Source organism: Gorilla gorilla, chromosome 2, assembly GCF_029281585.2.
Source record: "Gorilla gorilla gorilla isolate KB3781 chromosome 2, NHGRI_mGorGor1-v2.1_pri, whole genome shotgun sequence".
Classification (NCBI taxonomy): Eukaryota; Metazoa; Chordata; class Mammalia; order Primates; family Hominidae; genus Gorilla; species Gorilla gorilla.
In genome coordinates, this window is record NC_086017.1 from 113,159,042 (window position 1) to 113,182,169 (window position 23,128).

At 36.4% G+C, this 23,128-nt stretch overlaps 1 protein-coding gene across 3 annotated transcripts in view; it reads left to right on the top strand.

Annotated features, from left to right (window-relative positions):
* ZPLD1 (zona pellucida like domain containing 1) overlaps positions 1 to 23,128 on the top strand; it is a 250,642-nt gene that overhangs the window by 68,166 nt on the left and 159,348 nt on the right. For 2 of the 3 annotated variants that reach the window (XM_063703530.1, XM_063703529.1), the window contains exon 2: positions 20,869 to 20,926. The exons of the other annotated variant lie outside the window; for it this stretch is intronic. The gene's annotated coding sequence lies outside the window, so the exon portion shown is untranslated. The remainder of the gene's footprint in view (positions 1 to 20,868; positions 20,927 to 23,128) is intronic. 3 annotated transcript variants of the gene reach the window in all.

Below are 23,128 nucleotides of genomic sequence, written 5' to 3' on the forward strand. Positions count from 1 at the left end.
AGATTTTCCCATCTTTAATGGCTGTGACTAAGAGTCTTGATTGTACAATATTTTGGCTTGCACTTCATAGTTCCCTCAATGTCCCCATCTATGTCCATGGGTAGCTCTCTAAATACAGCAGCTGTGCCATCTGTTTCAAATATTATTTCAGCCCTCATGTTTTGGGATAAATTTCATAAAGTGTATTGCATACACACACATTTAATTGAACAAATGAGAAGCCTTTCCAGTTTAAAAAAGCTTCCTAAATGACAAGAAGTGTCCAATTTCCATTCAAATGGTTACTTCGGGGCTTTAAAATGTGTGAATTCATCTAACAGAGGCTGGTGGTGTGTTTTGAGGCAGATGGCTTGATTCTGTGAAGAAAAAAATTAAGTGGAATTTACTATCAATCTTATTTTTTTTGGCAAAAGACTGACATAATAAAGATGTGTGTATTACTGAGAATGCTTTTTAATAATGATTCTACCTTATGTTTTCCCCCAAGAATATGGTTAACTGACTAGGAAAATCTATTTAGAGATTTTATGTTTATCCATAATGATCAGCTTAGAGAAAAAAAAAAAAAGAAGAAGAAGCCGCCTGCAAAGAGAATTGCTGAAATACAAAAGGAAAATAATGCTCTACAACTTTCTAAAGGAGTCCAAGACGAAAGGAATGCTAAAGTTTATTTTGTTTCTCCTGTTAAATAGTTGTGAAGCCAATTGGAGATTTTTGAGGAAAGGAGAAGGGATTTCACATCTTGTGAGAATGTTTTAGAGTAATATCTTCAGTGGGCATGATAGGTGTTGTGTCCAAGACACTTTTTATATTTAAGACCAGAAGTCTTAAAAGTGTGTCACTGGAATTATTCACAGTTACTAGTGGTGTGTATTCTCAAATTTAGACTCATATTAGCACATGTTAAAATTATGTCAAAAGTTCTATGCTCTAAGAATCCTTTCTTTTCTCATTTGTAGTTTGCAGAACTGACTGAGCTCCTCATTAGTTCTTGATTAGTTAAAACAAAGTACGTGTCTCATACTTCTTGAATATGGTGGTTCAGGAACCTAAGCCTAAGCCAACTGGCTCAGAGTTTCATGTGGCAGTAATTACAGATGATTCCCAACTTACGATGGTTCAACTTACAATTTTTCAACTTTACTATGGTGCTTTTAGCTGTGTACATTAATGATAAATACTCATACAACATTTTGTTTTCATTTTTAGTACAGTATTCAAAAATTACATGATATATTTAATATTTTATTAGAAAATAGGCTTTGTATTACATTATTTTGCCCAACTATAGGCTAATGTAAATGTTCTGAGCATGTTTAAGGTAGGTTAGGCTAAGCTATAATGTTCAGTAGGTCAGCTGTATTAAATGGATTTTTGACTTACAATATTTTCAACGTATAATTGGTTTATCTGGATATAGCATCATCATAAGTTCAGGAGCATCTGTATTGATTTAGAGGTAAGCATCAAACAGTATAAAAGAAAGAGCATTTATTTGAGTGCTGGAGAAAACTAGTTTTTTCTCTCCCAGTGGACATGAAGAGGAAAACATTTAGCCTTTTTTGTCACTGAGAACCTACTGGAAACATAAGGGGAGCCAAGTTTAGAATAAAATAGAGTGTGGATAGCAGGATGAAAGTAGAAAGAACCTGTGGCTTTGACGACATAGTTGAGCCTTTAGGTCCCCTGCCCTGCAGTCCATTATGCTTCAGAGTCTCTCTTATGTAGTCAATACTTATTGTTAGAACACTTCTTATTTTTCCTACCATTTGAGTCAGGTATTTTGATACTTGCAGCTAAAAGCATTCCAACAGGTACACTTGATGATGTCATTTAGGGTGAGGATGTAACTCAGGGTGAGGCAGGCTCAGACATGTACAACATGAGACCTCTCAATCAAGGGTGTTGGGTCTTCTCCCTTTTTTGAGACACGTATTATTTTTGACATGAAGGACATTGGCTGGAAGAAAATAATGCTACAAATAATTATTAAATTAAGGTGGGTATTGGAGGCTATGCAGTGGAGCCTAAAGCTTTTATGTATTTTGAGATTGACTGAAGGTGGCTATTTTCTTGCTAAACAAGTGGTTCTTAAAGTGTAGTCCCCAAACAGTCCTGACTTCTGGTTTCTTCTTACACATGTAAATAACTTAGAAATGTCTCACCTGTCCTCACCACAAGAAACAATGTAGTTCAACAACTCTTCTTAGTCTATCAGGGAATTGAGGTGACAGGGTAAATTGCTATTTAGGAAGCTGAAGAGACAGGCAAATAAAATCACAGCTTGCCAGAAACACAAACACTGGAGCCAGTAATGGGTAGGAGCATTTGAGTGTTTCTTAAAGGTAACTGAAAAATTGCTGAAGCTGAGTGTGGACAAGCTTGAGAGTTAAAAACTCTTGGAACCCAGTCTTAGGAGGACCTGGACCTGTCACACTTTTGTGAGATTTATCTGTGGGATCCTGTCTTAGTCTGTTCAGGCTGCTATGACAAAAATACCACACTGGGTAACTTATAAACAATATATATTTATTGCTTACAATTCTGGAGGCTGGGACATCCAAGATTAAGTCTCCAGCAGATTTGGCATTTGGTGAAGGCCCCATTTCTGATGGATAGTCTCTCTTGCAGAGTCCTCACATGGCAGGAGGGGCAAACAGGCTCCCTCAAATCTCTTTTATAATGTATTCATTCTCATGACCTAATCACCTCCCAAAGGCCCCAATTCTTAATATAATCAATTTAGGTGTTAGATTTTAACACATGAATTTTGGGGGTACACACACGTTCATATAGTAGCAGATTCCTACCAGATTCTTTTAGTGAAGATTGGAGAAAAATCACCTTGTGGTTTTGGCAGGGCAAAAGTAACCATTTTGAAATAAGCCCGGTGTGTTCTTCATATCAAAGTCCTGCCCTGAAGGAAAACTAGTTTACTAGAGTCTTATCTTATGTGGAGGAAGGGCAATTAGACAACCGAGTCCTCTGTACCTTTTCTGCCTCACATAAGGGAGAAAAAAAGGCTAAGAAAGACTTCTGAAGGTCGCAGTCCGAGGACTCAGGCCCATAAGAAACAGCAATTTAATCATAATATTATAGAATGCTTCCCTCCTCAATACCATCACACTACACCGATAGGGCTCCTACGTAATAACAGTGAATTACAACTTGGATCACTGAAAGACAAAAACAGTATCTAAGAATGAGTTTCTAGGGAAACTCAAAGACAACATGGGAGACAAAAACAAGGTCGCCGGTGGTGATTGAAGCCTCTGACTCCTATAGCTGTACCACACATTAAATTCAGCCTAACTGCTAGGCAGATAAACATATAACCTCACATTAAAGGCCTATTTACTTCAGTTCCTATTATTCAATAAATCATGCCCAGTTTTCAACAAAAAATTACAACACATGTCAAAAGGCAAGAAAAAAACACAGTGTGAAAAATCAAGGTAAGCACCAAAACCAGACTCAGATATAGCAGACATTATGGAATTACTGAGTATAGTCCCAGGATAAGCAGTATCTCCATCACTTGGGAATGTGTTAGAAATGCAAATTTTTGGATCTCATCCTAAACCTACTGAATCAGAAACTGAGGGTGGGGACTAGCAGTCTGTGTTTTAACAAGCACTCCAGGTGACTGTGTTTGAAGATCACTATATTAGGCAGACGTAAAATTTGTAATTTCTTCCTTTTCCTTACTTAGATTTCTTAGAAATAGTATGGTAACAAGGTGATTCAAAATGTAAAAGACTCACTGAAAACATTGTTGTGATTTTGACTTTTAGTTTTGCTAAGCAATATCATTGCTAATGAAGAGTTTCGGATGACCACATGTGGTATAGAGTTACCCCAGTTGTGTTTGATTGTGTCAGACTTACCATTTGACTTGGGAACCTTGTCATCATTGTCAACCTTGCAGACAGTGTTTAAGTTCAGATATACAGCTCATAGATCTCCCATCCAGGAGGTTAAAATAATTTCTCAGTGCTGGGTTTTCAGGCCCTAGGGCCCTAGAGACTTTTTTCTACATTGGTTTTTATGAAGGGAATTTGGGAAAAGGGAGAAGATCTTTACATGCGTCCTTTTAAAGGCAGACTGTGTTATTATCTTGCTCTTTTAGTTTACTCAGTCAGTGCTCACTTGCCCTCTGGCCTGATCACAGTTATGTAGCCACCGGAGGGTCAATTGTTAAGCCTAATGATGGTTGCTTTGAACTCCTCTGAGACTCTGATGTCATAGGTTTCCTTTTAGGTTTTTGATCACAGTTTTCTGTCTTAGGTTGCTCTTGCTCACACACTGGCTGCCTCTCCCGTCTTGGTGCCTGACGTTCGGTGATGATAAATGTTTTTTTATCAAGCCCAAGAAGAGCCATAGCTTGCTATTACTTGCAGAGGCCTCCTAATTTCACACTGGAAAAGCTGAAGTCTGGGGTGGGGAGTGTGTGATAATTTGCTTCATGTATTCATTTGCTCGAAAATACTTAATGAGTACCTACTCTGTGTCAGGCAGGAATCACAGAAACATGATTAGAATAAAGGAATTGTTAATTCCTATGCCAGTACTGCTTTTATAAGTGTATTTGAATAAAAACAAAATGAAAGAAACTAAATCAGTAAAAGTAATACAGTAAAAATAAATAGGGGAAAAAAAAGAAAAATAAAGAGAAAAGGCCACTTGGGAGCTAAGTGCCTTCTTGATTACTAAGCACATATGTTTACTTTTCTTTCCTTAGTGTTCCACCAGGGTGAAAAATAAGCAAACACTAAAGCAGCACTAGGAAATGTGGAAGAGTGATACCAGCTGAAGCAAAACACTTCTGAATGATACAAAACAGATAGGATTTGTTTGATGAAATAACCAAATAGAACTGGTAGGTATAGTTAATACAAATGAAAGAGAGTAGCAGTGGAAGAAGACAGGAGTTTGTTCAATTTTAAACAGAACTTTGAAAAGTTTGGAGGTTTTTGGAAAAGCCCAGGGATCGTAATTATGAAGAGGTAAGGAAGGTATTCAACTTTGTGGCATTTGATAGGAAGGCTAATGAAACTGGGGTGTTTCAAGCACCTGGAAAAAGCATTTCCACCCAGTTCCAACAGAACTGGCATGAACAGTTTGAAAGGTAATAAAGAAGCAGATGGATTCTGCCACTGGGGATAGGCAAGAGATATTTAAAGTGAGTACTGGAATTATAAAGAGAAGTGGAATGGTGCTCCTGGGTAATGTCAGCTGCCAGCAGGGCTAGACTTTCTCACCTTCTAATGAAAAACTCCCATCCACTACATGACTGCGTTTTTGTGTCTCCCAGAATTCATAGGTTGAAGCTCCAAATCCCAATGGGATAATATTATGTGATGGGGCCTCAGGTGGTAATTAGGTTATGAAGGTGGAATCCTAATGACAGGATTAGTGCCTCATAGGAAGAGACGTGAGAAAAACTTGCTTCTTCTATCTTTGCTCTCTGCCATGTGAGGACACCTCAAGAAGATGGCCTCCTTCGAACCAGGAAGCAGGCCCTCGCCAGACACTGGACCTGCCAGCACCTTAATCATGAACTTCCTAGCCGCCAGAACTATGAGAAATAAATGTTTGTTGTTTAAGCCTTGCATCTATGGTAATTTGTTATAGCAGCCTGAATGAACTAAGATACTGCCCAGCTCGGTAACTATAGTCATGGCTTCTATCATTTGTAATCATGTTCATTATCAAAGAAGCTGTAACTTTCACACTAGCAACCTGTAAATATAAATGAACTACTTATAAATATAAATGAACAACTCAGAATTTCCATATGTTGAAGAAAAAAGCGTAAAAATAAGCCACCAAACAAAACAAACTGAAGTAATTCTTGAAACAATTGAATTACTGGTGAAATATAGAAAAACTTACTGAAACAATTTAATTTGTATCTTAAGAGATATTTGAGGGACACTGCATTCACATAGTTAGAATAGGCCACTAAGAAAAAGTAAAAAAAAGAAAAGGGAGATTTCATAGAAATTAAAATAAACATATACTTATTGAAACAAATATAACAGAGCAATTGATGTGGAATGTAAAGTTCTTAATTTCCAAAAGTGTTTTTTATCTAGATGGACAAGACTTGTCACGTTGGAGCTAATTTTTGTTCAGAAAAGGGCCACTTGAATGGGTACATTAACCCACTGTCCAGGTGAAAGAGGACAATAAGGAGGACCTTGGCTAATGAAAGCTGCCTTTAATCTGATTTTGAAATGCTGAGTTGGTTACTGGTGAGAGGGGAATATTTGCTTGGGATAGTATTATGAGATGGGGAAAGAGTTTTCCAAGAAGGTCAACGTTTTCCCTTTTAAGGTCCAATGTTGTTAGCACCTCTGTCACTGTTCAAGTTTATGAAATGTCCAGTGGCTTAGTAGACAAAGACTGGAGCATATTCTTTGAATTCTTGTGAAATTAGGGAGAGAAAGGACCACCTCAAGAAGGAGATGCCAACCTAGTTATGTGTCAGCTAGAGAGCAATTGAAAAATACAAAAGATGTGACTAAAGTCATACTCCCTAACTGCTGAAGTATATTACACTAATTGCCTAAATATCAATAATAAAGATCAGAGCAGAAATAAATGAAATACAGGCTAGAAAAACAAAAGCTCAGTGAAACCAAGAGTTGGTTTTTTAAAAAGATAAACAAAATCTACAACCTGTTAGCCAGAATAAAGAAAAAAAGATAAGACTCAAATTTAATTATAAATGAAGGAGGAGACCTTACATAAATACAAAGTATCATAAGAGACTACTATGAGCAATTATAGGCCATCAAAATGGATATCTAAAAGAAATGGATAAATTTCTAGAAACATACACAATCTGCCAAAACTGAATCATAAAAAAATAGAAAATCTGAACAGACCAATAATGAGTAAAGAGATTGAAACTGTAATAAAAAACCTCCCAACAAACAAAAAACCCAGGATCTGATGGCTTCACTCATGAATTCTACTAAACACTGAAAGAATTAATGTCAATCCTTCTCAAGTTTTCCAGGAAATGAAAGAGGAGAAAACACTTCCAAACTCATTTTATGAGGCCAGCATTACCCTGTTACCAAAGCCAAATAAGAAACTACAAGAAAAGAAAACTTCAGGACAATAAAAAATCCCGAATATTAGAATGGATGTGGTTGAACGCCAAATCGGTTTTATGGAAGATCAAGCCAAAAGGTTTTCTTGGAATGTAGTGCAATAAGACAGATGAAAATTGTCAAAGAAACTTGGAAGGAATGACGTCATTCAGTATATGAGGTTTAGATATTCACAAAGCATGTAAAATATTTAGAAATTCCAACATCTTCCTGATAAAACTTGTAAAAGGAGAAGCCAGACAGAATAGGAGGAATGACATAATCCAAGTAATAATAGAAGAATATCTTTTTTTCCAAACTGAGAGACAGTACTGTTTCTTTTTTATTTAAAAGAATTAGAATACAAAACAGCAATATTGCATTAAGGGACCTACGAATATCGGGGAAGAATTTATGAAGTCGTAGGAGAAAGAAAAAGTCTTGCAATTTTCTAGAGAGTAAAAACAGATTATCTGAAAAGGAAGAAAAATCAGAATGACATTGGTGTTTTCTAACACCAAATGCCAGAAAATATGTAGCCATATCTATAAAATCCTGAGGGATTTGAATATTGGATTCTCCATTAGGCAATCTATTACTCAAGAGAGAAGGAGAAGTAAAGACAATTTGAAAGATAGAAAGTTGAACATCTTTGAAAAAATTAAAATTGCTCTAGGATGTTCTTTAGCAAAATGTAAGAGGAAACCAGAAAAGAAGACATGGGATATCGTGAATAAAATACCAAATATGACTAATCAATAAGTCTAAGTTGTCATGAACTATTTGCACAAACTATGTGTGAGTTTAATGTAGTCGTTAACTAAGAGTCCTAAAATAAGACAAACACAGAAGCATAATAAAAGTGTTACTTCGAATACTAATGTAAGTCACTGAGAGGTTTCTTGTAATAAAAACTTACTAAGTATAAGCAAACATCTAAAGGTGATATATCTTAGAAATAGAAGCCAAGAAAAAACTATTATGAATTCAAAATTAAGCTCAAAAGAGAAATTGATTGTATAGTAAATTAAAAACTTATTAACCAACACTCCAAGATTATATGATGAGACAATACATTATTATTAATAACCAATATTATTTGAGGACTTACTACATGACAGATATGCTGCTAGATGGATACTAACGTTGTCTCCACTTATAGATGAGAAAACTGAGGACAGAAAAATTAAGTAATTTGCTTAGAGCCATCACATAGGAGGGAGCAAAGACAGACAATCTAACTTCAATCATGCTCTAAATCACTACTCTAATATTATCTCCTCAGCCTCTTATTGGAATATAGATTGTTCAAAAATGACTCCATAATAAAGAGAAACTAACACTCTTGTCTTATACGGTCTGCAGGTATTTGTCCAACATATGTCAGATATATTTATTTTAGCCTGTATACTCTGGAGTATCAGTAACCTAGTATCACAAAATTCTGTGTAATAAGTTGCCTCAAAACCTGGTGGTTTGAAACAACTATCATTTTTTCTCATGGATCTGTGGGTCACCTGAGAGGCCTTGTGCTAGGCTTGTCTTGCCTGGAATGGGTTGTCCCAGTTCCATGTGTCTCTTGTCCTCATCTTGGGACAAACAGGCTAGCCAGGGCATAAGCTTTCATAGCATGACAAAGTCACAAAAGAGCAAACCCAAACATACAGGTGCTTTACAAGCCATGGTCTCATCACACCTGTTAACATTCCACTGGTCAATCTACATAGCTGGGGAGGAACTGGAAAGTCATATGGCAAATAATCTAAATGCAAGGGGGATAATAAATTAAGGTCATTAAGGCTTTACAAAATAATCAGTCTGCTTCTTTTGTAGTTGTGTTGGATGAAATAACGTATTGTTGCTCATGTGTTCAAAGAAAACTTTTCTTAACCAAAATGATCCTTTAAGGATAGGATGGTGAGATCTTCCTTCCAGCCAAGTATCGAGACAGCCGTGTGCAGCAACTGAGAAGGAAAGGTGAGGACAGTCAAAAAAGTTAAAAGATTTAAGGCAAATATATCTATATCTATATTTAGCAGGAAGGAAGGTGGTGCATGCACATAAGCATGCTTTTTCTGATTCTAGGTAGGGGTTTCAGAGTTTTACAAGCAGTGGGAAGAGCCCTTGCTAAAATAGTCTGGAGATTAGCTTTTTGCCCTAGGTCTGCCACTAGTAAAAGACAAAACTTTTCTGAGTGGCCATTTTCATATCATTAAAGTTGGTCCAGAGGATCTATGAGATTCTTTTAAGTCCTAAAACTTTAAGAAAGATATTTTTAAAAATGAAATATGATGATGGTATAAATTGGAAGTTACTGAAATGTGTTTTATAAAATTAGGAGCAGCAGTTGAATTGTAAGAAGCAATAACAGCAAAGGCAGAGCAAGATGGCTGAATAGACACCCCCAGCAATTGACCCCTGACAGGAACACCAAATTGAAAAACTATCCACACAAAAAAGCACCTTCATGAGAACCAAAAATCAGGTGAGTGATCACTGGTTTTAACATCATATCAAGAAAAAAATGCACTGAAGAAGGTAGGAAATACAGCCTTGAATTACTGATGCTACCCCTCCCCATTCCCTGGATGCAGACATGTGGCATGGAGAGACAATCTGTGTGCTTCGGGAAAGAAGAGCACATAGACTGTGGAACTTCGCATTGGAACTCAGTGATGCCCTCTTATAGTGGGAAGCAATACAGGACAGAACTCAGTCAGCACCTACAGATGGAGAATTTAGACCAGCTCTAGCCAGAGTCAAATCGTCCACCCAGTAGTTGGAACATGAGTTCTGGCAATCCCTGCCACTGTGGGCTAAAAGGTAGTGAGGTCCTAAATAAAAGGCAATCTTGGAAGACAATCTAGACCATAAGGACTTGAAAGGCAAACCTGAAAGACAATCTAGATCATACGGACTGCAATTCTTGGGCAAGTCCTGGTGCTGTGCTGGGCCCAGAGTCAGTGGACTTGGAAGGTATGTGACATAGTGAGACACCAGCTGGTGCAGCCAAGGAAGTGCTTGTGTCAGCTCTCCCCCAATCCCAGGCTGCAGTGAAGTCATAGCTTCAGGAGAGACTCCTTTCCTTGGCTTGAGGAGAGGAGAGGGAAGAGTAAAGAGGACCTTGTCTTGCAACTTGAATACCTGTTCAGTCACAGTAGGAGAGGACACCAGGCAGATTCCTGAGGCCCCCATTCCAGGCCCTAGCTCCTGGATGACATTCCTAAACACACTTTGTGTCAGAAGGGAACCGATTGCCTTGAAGGGAAGGACACAGTTCTTGAAGTATTCATTCCCTGCTGCCTAAAGAGATCTTGGACTCTGAATAATCAGTAGTGGTATCCAGGCAGTACTTGCAGTGGGACTTAGGTGTGACTCAGAGCTGTGCTGGTTTCAGGTGTGACCCCGTGAATTCCCACCTATGGTAACAATGTGAAGAGACCCCTTCTGCTTGCGAAAAGATAAGGAAGAATAATGGGGACAATGTCTTACAGCTTGGTTACCAGCTCAGCTGCAATGGAGCAGAGGACCAAGCAGGCTCCTCCAGTTCCCGATTCCAGACCTTGGCTCCTGGTTGACTTTTTTGGCCCTACCTTGGGCCAGGAGGTTCCATTGCCCTGAAGGGAGAGACCCATGCCTGGCAGCATCCACCATAAGCCGATTGAAGAGCCTTTGGCCTTGAGTGAATATTGGCAGTAGCCAAGCAGTACTTGCTATGGGCCTGGGATAGTGGTGGCCAAAAGGAGAAACTCCTATACTTGAATCTTAAAATATGTCAGTGGCATGACATTTAAAGTACAAAGGGGAGGGAAGAGTGGGAAAGACTTTGTCTTAAGCTTGGGTACCAACTCAATTGTAATAGAATAGAGCACCAGGTAGATCCCAAAAGTTACCAAATCCAAGCCCTGTCTCCTGGACAGCATCTCCAAACCTTCTCAGGGCTAGGGGACCATGCTGCTCTGAAAGGAAGGACACAAGCCTGGCTGGATTTTTACCTACTGATTGTAGAGTTCTAGGACCTTGAATGAACATAGGAAATAGGCAGGGAGTGGACAGTGTGGGCCTTAAGTGAGACCCAGTGCTGTGTTAGCATTTAGTCTGACCAAAGACAGTTCCAGTGGTAATGGCTGAAGGAGTGCTCATGTCACCATCTTCCAGCTCCAGGCAGCTCAGCACAGACAGAGACTACATTTGTTTGAGAGAAAGTAAGGAAAGAACAAGAGTCTATGGTCATCCAGGGAATTCTCCTGGCTCTAACCCAAGACCGCACAGGTTGTACCTCTATAAGTTTGCAAGAGCCATTCAATTACTGGTCTTGGAGTGTCCTGTGAAGCTGGTATGACTGCAGTGAGAATACCTAAATCACAATGCCCAAGTCACTTTAAATACCTGGAAAACCTTCCGAAGAAGAAAAGGTTCAAACAAGCCCACACCGTGACAAATAAAATGAGTAGCTAACTCTTCAATGCCCAGACACCAATGAACATCCACAAGCATCAAGAACATCCAGGAAAACATGACTTCACCAAACAAACTAAATAAGGTGCCAGGGACCAATTCTAAAGAGACGAAGATATATAACCTCAAACGGAGAATTCAAAATAACTGTTTTGTAGAAGCTCAATGAAATCCAACACAGAGGAGGAATTCTAATCCTGTCAGATAAATTTAACAAAGAGACTGAAATAATTAAAAGTAATCAAGCAGAAGTTCTAGACCTGAAAAATTCAATTGACATACTGAAGAATGCATAAGAGTCTCTTAACAGCAGAATTCATCAATCAGAAGAATCAGTGAGCTTGAAAATTATTTGAAAATACAGTAAAAAGAGACAAAACTGGAAAGAATAAAAAAGAAGAATACATCCTGCCTACGAGAGCTAGAAAATAGTCTCAAAAAGGGAAATCTAAGCGTTACTGGCCTAAAGCAGGGAGAGAGATTTGGGTAGAAAGTTTATTCAAAGTAATAATAATAGAGAACATTCCAAACCTAGAGAAAGATATTAATATCCAAGTACAAGAACATTATAGACCACCAAGCAGATTTAACCCGAAGAAAACTACCTCGAGGTGTTTAATAATCAAACTCCCAAAGTCCAGGATAAAGAAAGAATCCTAAAAGCAGCATGAGAAAAGGAACCAATCACATGCAATGGAGCTCCAATATATCTCGCAGTAGACTTCTCAGTGAAAACGTTACAGAGCAGGAGACAGGTGAAGTTTACACTGAGAAACTTTAAATATGTCTCTGGCATGACATATTTAAAGTTCTGAAGAAAAAAAGATGTATCCTATAATAGTAAATGCAGTAGAAATGTCCTTCAAACATGAAGGCTTAATAAAGACTTTCCCAGAAAAACAAAAAACAGAGGAATTTTATCAACACCAGGCCTGTTCTACAAGAAATGCTAAAATGAATTCCTCAGTGTGAAAGAAAAGTATGTTAATGAGCAATAAGAAATAATCTAAAGGTGCAAAACTCATTGGTAATAGTAAGTACACAGAAAAGCACAGAATATTATAGTAATCTCATTGTGGTGTGTCAATTATTCATTTCTTTAGTGGAAAGATTAAATGATGAAATAACCAAAAATAATAATGAAGACAACTTTTACATACATAGAGAGTACAATAGGATATAAGTACAAACAACAAAAAGTTAAAAAGAGTGGGGAAGAAGTTTGTGTTGAGTCTTTATTAGTTTTCTGTTTGCTTTCTTATAAAATCAGTGTTGTTATCAGTTTAAAATAATGGGTTATAAGATATTATTTGCAAGTGTCACAGTAACTACAAGTTAAAAAATATATGATAGATATGAAAAAACATAAAAAGCAGGAAATTAAAACATACCACCAGAGAAATCACCATCACTAGAAGGAAGACAAAAAGGAAGAAAGAAGAGAAGACCATATAACAGCCAGAAAAAATAAGAAAATGGCAGAAGTAAGTCCTTACTTATAATTAATAATATTGAATGTAAATGAACTAAACTCTCCAATCAAAAGACGCAGAGTAGCTGCATGGATAAAAAACAAGACCCAATGATCTGTTGCCTATAAGAAACACACTTCACCTGTAAAGGCACACATAGACTAAAAATAAAGGGATGGAAAAAGATATAATGGAAACCGAAGAAGAGTATAAGTAGCTATACTTATATCAGATAAAATAGATTTCAATACAAAAACTGTAAAAAGAGACAAAATTATTATTTAATGATAAAGGGGTCAATTCTGCAAGAGGATATAATAATTTTAAATATATATGCACCCAACACGGGAGTACTCGGAGATATAAAGCAAATATTATTAGAGCCAAGGACAGAGACAGACCCCGATACGGTAATAGCTGGAAACCATTAACATGCCATATTCAGCTTTAGGCAGATCATCAAGACATAAAATCAACAAAGAAACATTGGACTTAATCTGCACAATAGAACAAATGGACCTAATAGATATTTACATAACATTTTATCCAATGGCTTCAGAATACACATTCTTCTCAGCATATGGGTCATTCTCAAACATAGATCATAGTTAGGCCACAAAATAAATCTGAAAAAATTCAAAAAATTGAAATCATATCCAGTATCTTCTTTGACTACAGTGGAATAGAACTAGAAATCAATAACAGAGGAATATTGGAAATTGGACAAACAAATGGAATTAAACAATATGCTCCTGAATGACCAGTGGGTCAATGAAGAAAGAAGGAAGGAAACTAAAAAACTTCTTGAAACAAATGAAAATGAAAACACCATACCAAAACCTATGGAATAAAACAAAATCAGTACTAAGAGAAAAGTTTATAGTAGTAAGCACCTACATCAAAAAACATCAAATAAAAAAACCTAATAATGCATCTTAAAAAGCTAGAGGAGCAAGAGCAAACCAAATGCAAAATTAGTAGAAGAAAAGGAATAGTAAAGATCAGAGCAGAAATAAATGAAATTGAAAGGAAGAAAACACTACAAAAGATCAATGAAAAAAGCTGTTTTTAAAAATATAGACAAAACTGACAAACTTCTAGCTCGATTAGCCAAGAAAAAAGAGAGAAGACCCAAATAAATAAAATCAGAGATAAAGAGGGAGACATCACAGCCAATACCAAAGAAATACAAAGTATCATTAAAGGTTACATGAGCAAATTTATACCAATAAATTGGAAAACCTTCAAATGGCATATTCCCAGACATATACAACTTTCCAAGACTGAACCATGAAGAAATTCAAAACCAGAACAGATTAGTAACGAGTAATACGATTGAAGCCATAATAAAAACTCTTCCAGCAACAAAACAGTTCAGGACCTGATGGGTTCACTGCTGAATTTTACCAAAGATTTCAAAGAGAACTAATACTGATCTTACACGAACTATTCTGAAAAATTGAGGGGGAGGGAATACTTCCAAACTCATTTTATGAGGTCAATATTACTCTAATATCAAAACCAGAAAAAGACAAATCAAAAAATAAAACTACAGGCCAATATATCTGATGAACATTGATGCAAAAATCCTCAACAAAATGCTAGCAAACCAAATTCAACAACACATTAAAAAGGTCATTCATCATGACCATGTGGGATTCATCCCAGGGATGCAAGGATGGTTGAACATATGCAAATTAGTCAATATGATATATCAATAGAATGAAAGAGAAAAATCATATGATCATTTTAATCAACGCTGAAAAAGCATTTGATAAAATTCAACAACCATTCATAATAAAAACCCTAAAAAAACTGGGTATGGAAGGAACATACCTCAACACGGTATAAACCATATACAACAGACTCACAGCTTGTATCACACTAAATGGGGAAAAACTGAAAGCCTTTCCTTTAAGATCTGGAATGTGACAAGGATGCTCACTTTCATCACTGTTATTCAACATAGTACTGGAAGTCCTAGCTAGAGCAATCGGACAAGAGAAAGAAAGAGCATCCAAGTTGTAAAAGAAGAATTCAAATTATCCTTGTTTGCCGATGATATTATCTAGTGTTTGGAAAAACCTAAAGACTCCAACAAGAAACTTAGAACCAATAAACAAATTCAGTTATACTGTAGGATACCAATCAACATACAAAAATCAATACCTTTCCTATATGCCAACAGCAAACGATCTGAAAAAATTTAAGAAATTAATCCCAAAGTAGTTACAAATAAAATGCAATATCAAAGAAATGAAAGATCTCTACAATAAAAGTATGAAACATTGATGCAAGAAATTGGAGAACACCCAAAAATTGGAAAGATATTTCAAGTTCATGGATTGGAAGAATCAATATTATTATAGTATCCGTTCTATCCAAAGCCATCTTGAAATTCAATGCAATCCCTATCAATATAGCAATGATATTCTTAATAGAAATACAAAAATATCTTAAAATTTACATAGAATTACAAAAGACCCAGAACAGTCAGTGTTATCCTGAGCAAAAAGAACAAAACCGGAGGAATCACATTACCTGACTTCACATTATACTACATAGTTATTGTATCCAAAACATCATGGTACTGGCATAAAAATAGACACATAGAACAATAAATCAGAATAGAGAACCCAGATATAAGTTTATACGTCTTCAGTGAATTCATTTTTGTCAAAGGTGACAAGAACATACACTGAGGAAAGAACAGTCTCTTTAATAAGCAGTGATGGGAAAACTGGATATCCATATGCAGAAGAATAAAACTAGACTTTGATCACTTGCCATATACAAAAATAAAATCAAAATGGATTAAAAACTTAAATATAAGACGTCCAACTATGAAACTACTAAAATTCACTGGAGAAACTCTCCAGGACATTGGACTGGGCAAAGATTTCTTGAGTAATATCCCACAAGCACAAGCAACCAAAGCAAAAATGAACAGATGGGATCACATCAAGTTAAAAAGCTTCTGGACAGCAAAGGAAACAGTCAACAACATAAAGAGAAAGCTCATGTAATAGGAGAAAATATTTGGAAACTACTCATCTGACCAAAAATTAATAACCAGAATATATAACGAGCTCAAACAACCCTACAGAAAAAAATCTAATAGTCTAATTTATAAAGGGAGAAAAGATATTAATAACGATTTCTCAAAAGAAGATACACAAATGGCAATCAGGTATATGAAAAGGTGCTTGACATCACTGATTATCGGAGAAATGCAAATGAATACTACAATGAGATATTATCTTACCCCAGGTAATATAGCTTATATCCAAAAGATAGGCAACAACAAATGCTGACGAGGATGTGGAGAAAAGGGAACCTTCATACACTGTCAGTGGGAATGTTATTTAGTACAGCCACCATGGAGAACAGCATGCAGGTTCCTCAAAAAACTAAAAAAAATACCATATAATCCCGCAATACCACTGTTAGATATATGTCCCAAATAAAGGAAATCAGTATATCAAAGAGATGGAACTGGACATCATTATGTTAAGTGAAATATGCCAGGCACGAAAAGACAAATATTCACATGTTCTCACTTATCTGTGGGAGCTCAAGAAGGTAAAACAATTGACCTCATGGAGGTAGAGTGTAGAATGATGGTTACCAGAGGCTGGGAAGTATATTGGATGAGGTGGGAGGGGGAGTGGGATGTGGGGATAATTAGTGGGTACAAAAATACAGTTAGATAGAATAAATAAGATTTAGTATTTGATTGCACAGCATGGTGACTGCAGTCAACAATAATTTATTGTACATTTAAAAATAACTAAAAGTATTATTGGATGGTTGTAACAGAAAGAATAAATGCTTGAGGTGATGGATACCCTATTTATCCTGATGTGATTATGATATATTATATGCCTGTATCAAAACATCCCATGTACCCTGTGTGTGTGTGTGTGTAGATATATATGTGTGTGTGTGTGTGTGTATAACCCTCTCTATATATAGGGTACATGAGACACATAAAAATTACATATATATACCTGCTATGTACCCACAAAAATTAACAATAAAAAAATAACATGTTCTCTAAAATGATTAATTATAATTGAGCAATTACTATTGATGTAAGGATGGGTAGATTTTTTTGCATGAAACTGGAAAGCTCAATTCAAACTGGTGTTCCTTTTTGAACAAAAGGCAACAGCAAGGTATTCTAAATTTTTTAGGAAATCAGTACTAGGTGAATCATGAATAGAAAAGCCTAAATATTATAGAACTAACATTGAGTTACAAGTCATTGACTAGTCTCTGATGCAAAGCGATATACTAAAGTAAGAAAATAATAAGTATAGAGGCTTTACCTTAAGATGTGTTCTTTTCAGTTGACACTGTGTCCCATGTACTTCCTTTATTGTATTATGGCAGCCTATCGTTACCGTTTGTTGTATCAACTCAAAAGGCTAGGGCCATATTCCAAACATCTCCACTTTCCTCTAAAAAGCAGTTATAAATCCACAATCCACTAATGTACATGTATATACATTATAGATTAGGTTAACATACACAAAATGACTTGCTTCACCAACTAGGAGTAGCAATATATCATATCTCTTTTATTTTGCCAATTAATCATTCAAACAACAGTAGTTTCCTATTAGCAGGAAGTCTAACATCTCCTGATGGAGTGCTTCTTCTTCCTTGTCATTCCAGGTTGTTCAGCTGGCTTTCTCAGCCCAAAAGCTAGCAGTCATATTTCCAAGATAATTGCAAATTTGCATTAATCTTCTACGTATAGTTTCTTATTGCCATATGATGCCACTATTGAAGCTTAGTCCTGTCCAGTTCCATAAATGTTCACCAGTTTGTGGTGATACCTTTCTGGTCTAAGTCCCTACATTGTTTTCCCTGCACCCTTGGGTTTAATGTAGAGGGTCCCTGGTTAAGATTCTGAGTTCTGTAGTCCTGTGAACTGAATTTGAATATTGCCTTTGCTTCCTTTTAGCTGTGTGACTAAAGTCAAGTTATCAAACTTTCTGAGCCTCAGTTTCCTCCTCTATAAAATGAAGATAATAATAGAACTTATCTGATAGTGGTGTTGTGAAAATTAAATGAGAAAACACATATCAAGCAAACTGCTTGGCACCTCCAAGATTTGCAGGAAATGTGTGCCCTTACTATCACTATGACTGCTACTATTATTAGTGATGCAGTAATCCTTTCCAGGAGGATAGCAACATTTCAAGTTTGCTGTAGTGCAAAGCTTAGTGTCTTCAGTATTTTCCTATTGGAGAGAAACTGGGGTCTCTATGCAAATTAGTCTACCTTGAGCCCATGGCTCTCCGTACTGCAGCAATTGACCTCCTGTTTGTACATTTCTCCAAGAAAAATGGGAAAGTTTATGATAGGCAACTCATGGATAATTAAATTTGAATGGTCAGTACATATAATCTTACTAGTAACTCAGGAAAATACAAATTAGATAAAAACGAGATAATTTTCTATACCCAATTCATCTACAAAAATAAATTTCTGATAACATCAATCTGTAGAGTTGTGGCGCAAGGGCAAACTTCATGTGTTGTAGGTGAGAGGGTAAGTCATTACAACCATTTCAGTTCACACTGTCTCGAAGTTTTAGGGAAAGGAAAAATAAATGTGATTTATTAATAAACTAGAACATTACACAGTATTAAAATGAAGTGTGTGTGTATCTGTCAACATGGATACATTTGAAAAGCATAATGTTGAGTAAAAAAATAAGCAAATTGCTAAAGGATGTATAGAGTATACCATTTGCATACACTCATAAAACACACAAATAAGTATACATACATATGTGATAAAAATATTAAAACATACAGGCTAATATATACCAATATGAGGATGTTAGTTACTTCTGGGAAATGAGGGGGGCAGAAAGGAGGAACAGAGTGTGGGTGCAGTGGCTCATGCCTGTAATCCCAGCACTTTGGGAGGCCATGGAGGGCTGATTGCTTGAGGTTAGGAGCTCAAGACCAGCCTGGCCATCATGGTGAAATCCCATCTCTACTAAAAATACAAAAATTAGCCGGGTGTGGTGATGGGTGCCAGTAATCCCAGCCACTCAGGAGGCTGAGGCAGGAAAATGTCTTGAACCAGGAGGCAGAGTTTGCAGTGAGGCAAGATCATACCCCTGCACCCCAGCCTGGACAACAGAGTGAAACTCCATCTCAGAAAAAATAGAAAGGAGGAACAGAGAACCGAGAGGGGTTATAGCTCTCTATATAACATTTTATTTCCTTTAAAAATTTATGGCTATATTGTAACATGTATTTTGTTACATATGTGTGATGTAGGTAACATCTGTTACATATGTGTGATAGGTTCATAGGTATACATAAAATCAATTTTTCTTTCTGTAAGCATCAGTTATTTAATAATATGACATAAAATAAGACAATTGGAAAAATAGCTCTTTTAGGCTTTGAGATAATTAGAAAACACTTGGGGAAGAATAAAATTAGATAGCTACTTCATATCATATATTAAAGAGAATTCCCTGTGGGGTTTAAATTTTAAATAAAAAGAAAGTAGAGCAGAAGATAATGTAGGCGATTATTTGTCTGATCTTAATAGGAAAACTTTAAGCATATAGACAAAAGAAATTTAGGCAAAAAAGTACATTTTTTCTACATAAAATTCAAAGCGCTGCTATGTCCAAAATCTATAAACAAAATATAAATGATGAGCTATTTAAATTGGCATTGTTAACAGGTAAAGGATTTGTAGAAACAGTAGATATAAAATTATCCCATGAGAAAAATATGATTATGACACCAACAGACAATTTTCAAAGGGATAAATAACAATGACCAAAGTGTGAATGTGTTCAGGAACATGGTTATTGACTTTATGCCTCTCAGCTCCAAATTAGCCCTTCAGCACCTGCTCCAATATAATGGACTGCAATCTTTTTTTTTCTTTTGAACTTTTAGGTTCAAGGGGTACATGTGAAAGTTTGTTCCATAGGAAAATTATATATAACGGGGCTCTGGTTTACAGATAGCTTCGTCATCTAGTTAATCAGCATAACACTGAATGGGTAGTTTTTCAATCCTCACCCTCCTCCCGAACCCTCCACTTTCAAGCAGGCCCTGGTATTTATTGTTCCTTTCCTTGTGTCCATGTGTACTCAGTGTTTAGCTCCCACTTATAAGTGGAACAGGTACTATTTGGTTTCCTGTTCCTGCATTAATTCAGTTAGGATAATAGCCTCCATCCATGTTGTTACAAAGGAAAAACTATGCATTTGACAAAGGTCTAATATCCAGAATCTGTAAGAAACATAATCAAATCAACAAGCAAAAAACAATCCTATTAAAAAGTGGCCAAAGGACATGAACAGACACTTCCAAAAGGAGACATACATACAACCAATAAGCATATGAATAAAAGCTCAATATCACTAATCATTAGGGAAATACAAATCAAAACCGAAATGAGATACAATCTCATACCAGTCAGCATAACTATTAATATTATTAAAAATCAAAAATAACAGATGCTGGCAAGGTTGCAGAGAAAAGGGAATGATTATATGCTGTTGGTGGGAATGTAAATTAGATTAGCCATGTTGCTCCAAAGGACATGCTCTCATTTTTTTTTTATGGCTACATAGTAGTCCATGGTGTAGATGTATGTTTTCTTTATTCAGTCCACCACTGATGGGCATTTAGATTGATTCAGTGTCTTCACTATTGTCAATAATGCTGCAATGAACAAAATGTGCATGTGTCTTTATAGTGGAACAATTTATATTCCCTTTGGCGTGTACCCAACAATGGGATTTCTAGGTCAAATGGCATTTCTATTTTAATTTCTTTCAGAAATCTCCAGACTGCCTTCCACAGTGGCTGAACTAATTTACATTCCCATCAGCAGTGTGTAAGTGTTCCCTTTTCTCTGTGATCTTACCATCATCTGTTATTTTTTGACTTTTTAATAATATCCATGCTGACTGTGTGAGATGGTAACTCATTGTGGTTTTGATTTGCATTGCTCTGATAATTAGTGATATTGAGCTTTATTTCATATGCTTTTTGGTTGCATGTATGTCTTCTTTTGAGAAGTATCTGTTCATATCCTTTGCCCATTTTTTAATAGGGTTGTTTGGTTTTTGCTTGTGATTTGTTTATGTTCCTTATAGATTCTGGATATTAGAACTTTGTCAGATGCATAGTTTGCAAATATTTTCTCCCGTTCTGCAGGTTGTCTGTTTATTAAGTTTCTTTTGCTGCTCAGAAACTCTTTAATTAGGTCTTACTTGTCAATTTTTATTTTTGAAATTGCTTTTGGAGCCTGCATCATGAAGTCTTTGCCAGGGCCTATGTCCAGAATGGTATATTCTAGGTTTTCTTCTAGGGTTTTTGTGGTTTTGGGTTTTTACATTAAAGTCTTTGATCCACCCTGAGTTGATTTTCATATATGGTGAAAAGTAAGGGGTCCAGCTAAAATCTTCTGCATATGGCTAGCCAGTCATTCCTGAAGCATTTATTGAATAAGGTGTCCTTTCTCCATTGTTTGTTATTGTCAGCTTTTTCAAAGACAAGATGGTTGTACGTGTATGGCTTTATTTCTGGGTTCTCTATCTTGTTTCAGTTGTCTATGTGTCTGTTTTTGTACCCAGAACTATGCTGTTTTGGTTGCTGTAGCCTTGTAGTATAGTTTGAAGTTGGGTAATGTGATGCCTTCCGGTTTGTTTGTTTGTTTTTGATTTGGATTACCTTGGCTGTTAGCCAGGCTCTTTTTTGGTTCTAAATGAATTTCAGTCAACAGTTCTTCTAATTCTATGAACCATGTCATTAGTTGTTTGATAGGAATAACATTGAATCTGTCAATTGCTTTTGGCTGTATGGTCATTTTAACAATATTAATTCTTCCTATCCATGAGCATGGGATGTTTTTTCATTTGGCTATGTCATCTGTGGTTTCTTTGAGCAGTATTTTGTAATTCTCATTGTAGAGGCCTTTCACCTTCCTGGTTGGTTGTATTCCTAGGTATTTTATCCTTTCTGTGGCAATCATGAATGGGATTGCATTCTTGATTTGGCCCTCAGCTTGGCTGTTGGTGTATAGAAATGCTACTGATTTTTGTACATTGATTTTGTATCCTGCAACTTTGCTGAAGTTAGTTTATCAGTTCAAGGAGCATTTGGGCAGAGGTTATGGGGTATTCTAAGTGTAAATCCATATTGTCTGTAAGCAGGGATGGTTTGATTTCCTCTCTCCCTACTTGGATGCCTTTTATTTCTTTCTCTTGCCTGATTGCTCTGACTGGGACTTCCTGTGCTTTGTTGAATAGAAATAGTGAGAGTGGGCATCCTTGTCTTGTTCCAGTTCTTAAGTAGAATGCTTTCAGCTTTTGCCTGTTTATATGATGTTGGCTCTGAGTTTGTCATAGGTAGCTCTTATTATTTTGAGGTATGTTCCTTCAATGCCTAGTTTGTTAGTGATTTTTAGCATGAAGGGATGTTGGATTTTGTGGAAAGCCTTTTCTGCATCTGTTGAGAGGTAATGTAGTTTTTTGTTTTTAGTTCTGTTTATGTGATGAATCACATTTATTAATTTGTATAGGTTACACCAACCTTGCATCTCAGGAATAAAGCCTACTTGATTGTGGTGGGTTAACTTTTTGGTGTGCTGCCAGATTCAGTTTGCTAGTATTTGTTGAGGATTTTTAAATCTATATTCATCAGGGTTATTGGTCTGAAGTTTTCTTTTTTTCATTGTGTCTCTGCCAGGTTTCAGTATGTGGATGATACTGGTCTCATAGAATGAGGTACGAAGGAGTCACTTCTCCTTGATTTTTAGTAATAGTTTCAGTAGGATTGGTACCAGCATTTCCTTATACATCTGGTGGAATTTGGCCGTGTATCTATCTGGTCCAGGGCTTTTACTGATTGGTAGCTTTTTTATTACTGATTCAATTTCAGAACTCCTTATTGGTTGTTCAGAGTTTCCATTTCTCCTTAGTTCAGTATTGGGAGGTCTTGTGTTTCCAGGACTTTATCCATTTCCTCTAGGTTTTCTGTTTGTGTGCATAGAGGTGTTTGTAATAATCTCTGAGGGTTTTCTGTATTTCTGTGG